This window comes from Solanum dulcamara, chromosome 12, assembly GCF_947179165.1.
Source record: "Solanum dulcamara chromosome 12, daSolDulc1.2, whole genome shotgun sequence".
Lineage (NCBI taxonomy): Eukaryota > Viridiplantae > Streptophyta > Magnoliopsida > Solanales > Solanaceae > Solanum > Solanum dulcamara.
Genome location: NC_077248.1, coordinates 44,781,638 through 44,791,001, shown reverse-complemented (window position 1 = coordinate 44,791,001; position 9,364 = coordinate 44,781,638). Strand labels below are relative to the sequence as shown.

The 9,364-nt window shown below is 26.7% G+C and overlaps 1 pseudogene; it reads right to left on the bottom strand.

Annotated features, from left to right (window-relative positions):
• Positions 1-6,083: 6,083 nt before the first annotated feature.
• On the bottom strand, positions 6,084-6,993 carry LOC129875732 (uncharacterized; annotated as a pseudogene).
• Between the last annotated feature and the right edge of the window lie 2,371 nt (positions 6,994-9,364).

Sequence of the window (9,364 nt, the reverse complement as noted above, 5' to 3'; positions counted from 1 at the left end):
GTATTTTCGTTCCTCCATAGGTCCTGAATCCTCTTTTGAAACTATGTTCCATGTTTTGCAACACAATCCTTAATCCAATAGCACGTCTATAATGGACATCTTTGTTGGAGAATCTCTGAAATATCTTTTCTTGAAAATTATTTATAATATTAAAATCGTCGGCCTTTCCAATTTGCATAAAATGGTAGGCAGGATATCTTTCTTCTTTGTAAAAATCCGGTCCGGCAGAAATAAACTTAAGGACCAAAATATCTTTGATGGTAATCGTTGGGTTATTCAGATAACAATCTTTAACTCCGTCTTGTACCCATGACGGTAATCTACTAATTTCCGGAAAATTTGGAGAAGTAAGATAAATAGAATTTACCGCTCCAAAATCATACCAGTATCTAATTTCTTGGGGGGATGAATCTTGCAAATAATTGATTCGAGGATATATCCCCGTAAAATCGATATATCTGTTGGGAGTAGTTTTAAGAGAAAATAAATCTCTCATTATCTGTTCTTGATCTCCAATGGCTTGAAGTATCTTATCGAATTTTTCTTTATATCCCAAAGTAACTCCTTTTTGAGGCAATTGGGGTCTAAAAGATATATTTTCATACTTATCTTTTTCTTCCGTATTTGTCGAGGTATTATCATCTTTATTAGCTTTTATCAAGCTATTAACAATGTCATAAGAATCGCTGCATTGTCCAATTTTGGACGTTATCTGGGCACATACGCTGATTAATTTGTCAGCAATCAGTTGTTCACAATCGAAATTAGCAATTTCGATAATATCTGAAACTGCTTTTTGAATATCTTTAAATCCTTTATCAATATCTTGAAGATGATCTTTAATTTTTTCCATCTCTGGTGAGAAAATCTGCTGCAATATTTTTATTAGAGCGAATAATTTCAATATCAAAAGAATATTCAGACAAAAGCATTTGCCATCTAATAAATCGTTTATATTCCGATTTGACGGAAGATTATTATTAACAAAAGCCTTTACTTGTGTATTATCAGTTCTAAGAGTAAATCTTTTTGGTAATAAAAAGTAATATAATTTTTGACAACTTTTTACTACGGCTAACAATTCTTTTTCATTAATATGATATCTTGTTTGTGCATCCGAAAAAGTTCCGGAACAATATCTACATAGACTTTCTCCTATCTTATTTTTATTAAGATCAAGATCATAATCTATCTTTTTTAATACTCCGCTCCAGCACTGTTCCGAAGCATCTGTTTCTAAAATTAAATCATCACTATCTTTTGGTAATTGTAATTTTGGTAAGTCTTTGCAAATAGATTTAATATCATTTACTTTTTTCATTAAGACTTCATTAAATTCAAAGCTCTTATCCTTTTTTAATAATTTTTGAAATGGCTTTCTTAGTTCAGCCAAATTTTGAATATAATCCGAGGCATAGTTAAGTATCCCTAAAAAGCTTTGTACTTGCTTTTTATCGACTAATTTATCTGGGAAAACAGATATTTTTTCGACGATATGGCTTTGTAATTTAATACCATTTCCGTCAATTATCATTCCTAAAAATTCTATCTCATTTTTTAATAAGCTTGCTTTCTTTTTAGAAAGTGCTAATCCATTTTCTAGGCATAAGTTAGTGAATTTATTTAAGTGTATCAAGTGTTCTTCAAGGCTATCGGATAAAACTAAAATATCATCAACGTAGACAAATATATAGTCATAATCTTTAAAGATATTATCCATTTTTCTTTGAAATATCTGTGGTGCATTTTTTAATCCAAATGGCATGACTAACCATTCATATTGCCCTTGCGGGGTAGAGAATGCAGTATAATGAACACTATCTTTATTCATTTTTATTTGCCAAAATCCACTTTTACAATCAAACTTAGAAAATATCTTTTTGTTAGTAGTTCTATTAATTAGGCTTTCTTTATGTGGTAAGAAATATCCATCAAATATAGTATTATCATTTAATTTTTTATAGTTAATTACCATCCTTGGTTTATTTCTTACTATCTCTGCATGGTTTCTAACCATAAAGGCTGGTGAGCTATGAGGAGAGTTACTAGGTCTTATTATTCTAAGACTTAATAATTCTTTAATCTGTTTTTGGAATTCTTTTTGGTCATCGGGGTTATATCTCATTGGTTTTACTCTAATAACTTTGTCTTTATCCTTCATTTCTAACTTGGCTTCTATCTTATTTTTATCCCAAAATTCTAAGGGATTTTCTGAAAAACATTGTTCTAACTTTTGTTTAATCATGTCTAAACTTTCTTCTAATTTATTAAAAGTTATTTGATATTCTAATAAGTTGTTAGATTGTTTATTTATTGTTTGAGGGTTGTCCCAATCAGTATCGTATTAAAGTAATGGAGTACTTTTTGGAAAAATTGGTTTATCTTGATATCCTATATCACCACGCTGGGCTGTGCGGGGTTTAAAGTGAATAGGTAATCTTTTGGAATAAGCAGTTTTAAATCGTTTTACCACAATAATATGTTGACAAGGAGTTTTGAATTTTATTTGAAATAAAACTCTATCATATAAAACGGTATGAAACATTTCTAAAAAGTTATTTCCTAATAGAATATCTTGTCCGGTATTATGGAAATAAAATGGAGGACATTTTATTAGAAAATATCCTAGTAGTATGATCGGTTGAGCAATGCCTTTAGACATTGTTACAATATTATTAGATATATCTTTTCCCTTAGTAATGGGTAATTCTTGATGGTATTCTTTAGGGAATACGTCTGGTCTACAGCAACATATTCCTGATCCGTTATCTATATAGGCAGCAAAATATTCGGCTTTATAATCTTTATAAGTTATTCCTATTGGTATATAGATACTATATGGGCTTGTCATTTTGATATGAAAATTATCTTATCGTCGTAAGTAATCTTGATGCCATGATCAAGAATATCATATGGTTTTACACTATCTAGGAAAGTGGTTCCTATCAGTATTTCTAACATATCATTATTTCCTTCTGGTTCAACCAATAGTCTTATAGGTATAGTGTTATCTTTAAATCTTAAAATAGTTTCTATCATGTTTGTTATTTCATGTTTCTTTCCATTAAAATCAGTATAAAGATGATTATCTTTTAATTTATATTGTTGGAGATGGTTACATAGCCTAAGGCTAATATAATTTCCACTGGCTCCTGTATCTAATAGGATGTTAATGGGAACAAATTGTATTCCATTAAAATATTCTCCTTTTATCTTATAGTTTCTTATTTCATCATTTTTTGCTTCTAAGATAGGTTGTCTAACTCTTTCTGACTGTGTTCTTCTTATCATCGCTGTAGGATTTATGACTCGAGTTTCCTCAAAGGATAGTCGAGATGAGGAATCTTGTCGATTGTACAAAGGTTTAGATTGTAAATCTAAATCTAATGGTGTATCTTCTATTTCTTGTATTTGTGTCATACTAGGCATTTGTATTTGACTAACTTCCTCAAATAGATGGGGATAATCTATCGTCTCTTTTATGGCAAAGCAATCAGAATGATGTGTATTAGAAATAGCATATGAGATTACATATGTTATCGAATAGGGTCTATTGTATTTATGAAAGAAATCTTTTCTTTTAAAATCTTGTATTAAACTTAAAGTTTTATCAAAGTCTTTATCTAGAAGATGGTAAGAAATTCTAGGATAAATATTAAATTTAATCTTTCCGTATTGTAAATTTCCTCGTAGTATTCCTAAACAGGCTTCTTTCCTGTTTATTATCCTATTATCTATAATAGCTAAATCTATTGGGGTATCTAATCCTTCTCTAAAGGTAGATTTTATTATTATCTGAATTGCTCCTATATGTATCCATCCTAGAGTATTTCGAATTTTCGTTTTTATTTTTCGTAATTTATCTTGAATATCTTTTTTGGATAATAAAGGAATCATTATTTTATTAGAAGTAACTGAAACTTCTAACGCTCTTTCTTGGATATTTAATCCATAAAATAAATGATGTTGTCTTTTTCTTAATCCGAATCTATCAAGTATATTTACGTCAAATCCTGAGTAGTTAGTTAAAGAAAACTTTTCTTTTTGTATTTGTTTTAATTTTCTTTTATCAATAAAAATATCTTGTTTATATTCTCCAACTTGTTCTATCGTTTCTTCTATTATATTAGTTTCTATTTCATTACTCATTTTGACTGTCTTCGTCTGACGAAGAATAATAATCTGTATCAGTTAGAATAAATATTGTATCGTCGGAATCTACTTCTTCAAAATTATTTAGTTGTATAAATTCTTCTAAATTTATCATTTCTTCGATATCTTCATCGATTTCTATTTTCTTGTTATTATTAGCAAATTTCTTTGGGCATCTATTGACATAGTGTCCTATCTCTTTGCAGTAGTAACATCTACATTCTTTTGAATTTTTTCTTTTATTATTCCTTTTGTAAAAAGGTTTTTGATATCGTGTATATCCTTTCTTTTTGTAGTATCTAGCTTTTCTCCTTTTAAAATATTTTTTCTTAATAATAATAATAATAATAATAATAATAATAATAATAATAATAATAATAATAATAATAATAATAATAATAATAATAATAATAATAATAATAATAATAATAATAATAATAATAATAATAATAATAATAATAATAATAATAATAATAATAATAATAATAATAATAATAATAATAATAATAATAATAATAATAATAATAATAATAATAATAATAATAATAATAATAATAATAATAATAATAATAATAATAATAATAATAATAATAATAATAATAATAATAATAATAATAATAATAATAATAATAATAATAATAATAATAATAATAATAATAATAATAATAATAATAATAATAATAATAATAATAATAATAATAATAATAATAATAATAATAATAATAATAATAATAATAATAATAATAATAATAATAATAATAATAATAATAATAATAATAATAATAATAATAATAATAATAATAATAATAATAATAATAATAATAATAATAATAATAATAATAATAATAATAATAATAATAATAATAATAATAATAATAATAATAATAATAATAATAATAATAATAATAATAATAATAATAATAATAATAATAATAATAATAATAATAATAATAATAATAATAATAATAATAATAATAATAATAATAATAATAATAATAATAATAATAATAATAATAATAATAATAATAATAATAATAATAATAATAATAATAATAATAATAATAATAATAATAATAATAATAATAATAATAATAATAATAATAATAATAATAATAATAATAATAATAATAATAATAATAATAATAATAATAATAATAATAATAATAATAATAATAATAATAATAATAATAATAATAATAATAATAATAATAATAATAATAATAATAATAATAATAATAATAATAATAATAATAATAATAATAATAATAATAATAATAATAATAATAATAATAATAATAATAATAATAATAATAATAATAATAATAATAATAATAATAATAATAATAATAATAATAATAATAATAATAATAATAATAATAATAATAATAATAATAATAATAATAATAATAATAATAATAATAATAATAATAATAATAATAATAATAATAATAATAATAATAATAATAATAATAATAATAATAATAATAATAATAATAATAATAATAATAATAATAATAATAATAATAATAATAATAATAATAATAATAATAATAATAATAATAATAATAATAATAATAATAATAATAATAATAATAATAATAATAATAATAATAATAATAATAATAATAATAATAATAATAATAATAATAATAATAATAATAATAATAATAATAATAATAATAATAATAATAATAATAATAATAATAATAATAATAATAATAATAATAATAATAATAATAATAATAATAATAATAATAATAATAATAATAATAATAATAATAATAATAATAATAATAATAATAATAATAATAATAATAATAATAATAATAATAATAATAATAATAATAATAATAATAATAATAATAATAATAATAATAATAATAATAATAATAATAATAATAATAATAATAATATCTGCTCATCATTTGTTATTAACACTGCTTGTCCTGGCCAATAAGTTGTTGAAGATGCCGAGCATGATTCTTTCCTATCTTATTTGTCTCCATCACATTTTTAGAGAAGGTCTCTATTTTGCTTGTGTCACACCAAAACTTGAACCCCCCATTATTTGTTTTTTCATGAGATATGTTCTTTCTCATGTCATTTGCACTGTCATCAATCAACAAGGATGGTGGATCGTTATCATTCATACCTACTGATCCTTCTTCTGATTTCTTCCCTTATATCACATCATCACAAGGACATTCCACAAGCTAGATATATTTTGGTTTCTTTGGTGAAAGACCAATGCAACAGTTTTTTTCATCCTTCTTGTGTTTTTGTTTTTTTTCCTATCTTATGTGTCTCCACATCCTTTTGAGAAAAGGTCCCTATTTTGCATGTGTCACACTAAAACTTGAACTACCGATTGTTTTGCTTTTCATGAGCTACGTTCTTTCTTACGTCATCTGAATTGTCATCTATCAATAAGGATGGTGGATCATTATCGTTTGGACTTGATGATCCTTTCTCTAATTTCTTCCCTGATATTAGATCATCGCAAGGATGTTCCACTAGCTGGATGAATTTTGATTTCTTCGGAAGAAAACCAATGCTGCAGTTTTTGTCGTCCTTCTATTCTCTAAAAGCAGCCTCCTTGTGTTTATATTTTTTTCCTTGGAAGTGGACATTCAGGCTATCTTAATTTGTAGTCCATACCTGACAAAGTGCACAACTCCACTCCGTAATATTTTTCACTGGAGCACAACTTAAAGAAGTCTTGTCAGCAACCTCTTTAGTTAGTCTTGTCAGCAGCCTCTTTAGTTTGTGTTATAGCTTTCTATTTTGCTCCAAAAAAAAATTGTGTAAGACAGACTGCATTGTCTGCACCAAAAGAAGCATTTCTCAGAAATTTAAATTCCTCAAAAATGGTTTACTGATCTGAAAGTATATTGACGATTTCATAAACATTAAATGAATGTATAAAATCAATAGTAATTTGTACTAATGGAAGGAACAACGGCCGGGGAAAGGAACCTACACTTGTTCATTGACGGGCCCAAAATATGTTTTGGTGGACATTAAAATAAAAGCATCATCTCTCCTGATTTGGCTCGATCAGGCCAATCCTCAGTTATATAAGAATGTATATCGTTGCCATTGATAATGCTTCATTTCTAACTGTTATTTAGTCCATGAAATTATTTCCTAGGTTTGGTTGCTCAATTTCGAGATGAGTTACCTTGTAATGTTATAAACAGGTTTAAATAGCATTCTGGTTATGTAAGATAGTCACTAAAATACCAAGTACAAGAGTAATGCGGATGGAGTACCTAAAGGAAGAAAATAAGGGAATCTAGGCATTTTTTATAAAATCAAAACAAATATACTTTCTGTAGTATAACTATATTAGCCTATGCATCGGCTACCTCCCTTAAGTTATAGTGTTGAGAAAGAGGAGACTGAGTGTCCAGCTTTCCAAGAATTTGCATTCAGCAAAAAAAAATACACTAGAAAAAATCTTCCAAGTTCAAAACCAAATAGAAGAGAAGTCTATCAGAAAGCTTAAGCTATATAAAACTACTTAAGTGTCACTCGAAGAGCGAAGGAAGAATTTGAAGAGATTTTTAACTATTATAAGGAGATAACATTTGTTTGATAAAATGTACGTACTTTTCTAAATATAGGCTAGTTATATTAGATGTGCATAAGAAGCTTAATACTTCAACCACTTAAGCAGACAGAGAGGAAGTATCCCTATGTAGATAAAGCAAATGCCTGGTGCACTCAAATAATAGGGCCTATTACTGATGAACCCACACATGAAAATCAAAGACCGAAGATAGTTGCATATGGCAATTATGATGTAATTTTTCCGATATTGGGAAGACCACACCGGTAATAAGTTGCAAACCATCCCATGGTTTGGAAACCCAAAAAAATAATTTTGACTTTTGCAGGTCAATAACTGTCATCTCATGTTACAGTTGACTTCACCAATTCATTCACAAGTGATATGGCCATAAACTGCGAGGGCCTATTCACCAACTAGAGATTGGTCTATGTAAATTCATGATTCAGTAGTTTAAAGGCTCCTTGTTGACAAACATATTCATCAAAAGATGATTTCATAGTCGTTCAATATGTCAATCACTTGGCTTAGCCTCAAACAATGTTGAAAAATAATTTATTTAGCACCAAACTTCTTAAGATTCTTAGGGGTTAGGTGATAAATCCATTCATGACTCATTAGCAAATCAACAAAATTTAATCAACAATATGAGTAATGGGTGGCATTATGGAAAGAAAGACACTAAAGAAAGTTTGGATTTACCTAAGAAAGAGGAAAAAAACAACATAGTCCTCATGTGTGGTCCCTTATATACACTGCTGAAAGTAAAACATCCAAAAGTGGACAACTTCAATCAAAACTTTAACATAGTTCCTAAAACTAAGGAAAAAGGCATAAAGCCAAGGGAAACAATTATAGTTAGGTTGCTAATTTTGTTAAGCTTGGAGCCTAATACTACTTGGCAATGGTTGTTACACCCCGTACTTTGGTACCTTAGAATGCTTCATAAGCTTCTCAAGTTTCTGGGAAGGCTCTTAAGTTTCTCAAAAGTCGTTATGTGAGTTGGATAGTTTATAATGCTATCAAATAACTCCAAGGAAAGGAGAACGAAATGCTTCATAATAAGGAAGATTGGAAATAAGGTTATAAAGATTTGAAAGGAGTTGGAGGCCGAAAAATGAGTCGTAGCACTCGATTGACTCGCGTAAACTACCAACTTGGAGGTCTTACGTACTTAAGCTACTTAAGTGCGTGTTGAGACTAAGTAGCAAGGAATACATAGGCTCTTAAAGTGCGACGAAATTATGAACCCACGGAAGAGAAATAAGGAAACGACGCACCTACTTAAAGCAAGTAGGTGACTCACCTACTTGACACATGGCAGCACGTGATAGGTACACATGGCATCACATGAAAGTGACACGTGGCAGCAGGTGACAACACCATGGGGTAGACCCCCCCACCTGCCACGTGGCAACCATGGATTGGTTGCATAATTGAGGTGGCTGCCTAAGGGTGTGACTCGTGTCACTCTTAGGGGATGACATGTGTCACTATCCAAAAAGATATATATATATGTATGGATGACTATTAAGTCATTTTTATCCAAAAACTTGAACAAAAATAGAGAGAAAAACGTGGAGAAGAAAGCAAAGGCAGCCCTGGTTTGGAGAAACGCCAAGTTAGTAATACGAGTATAAC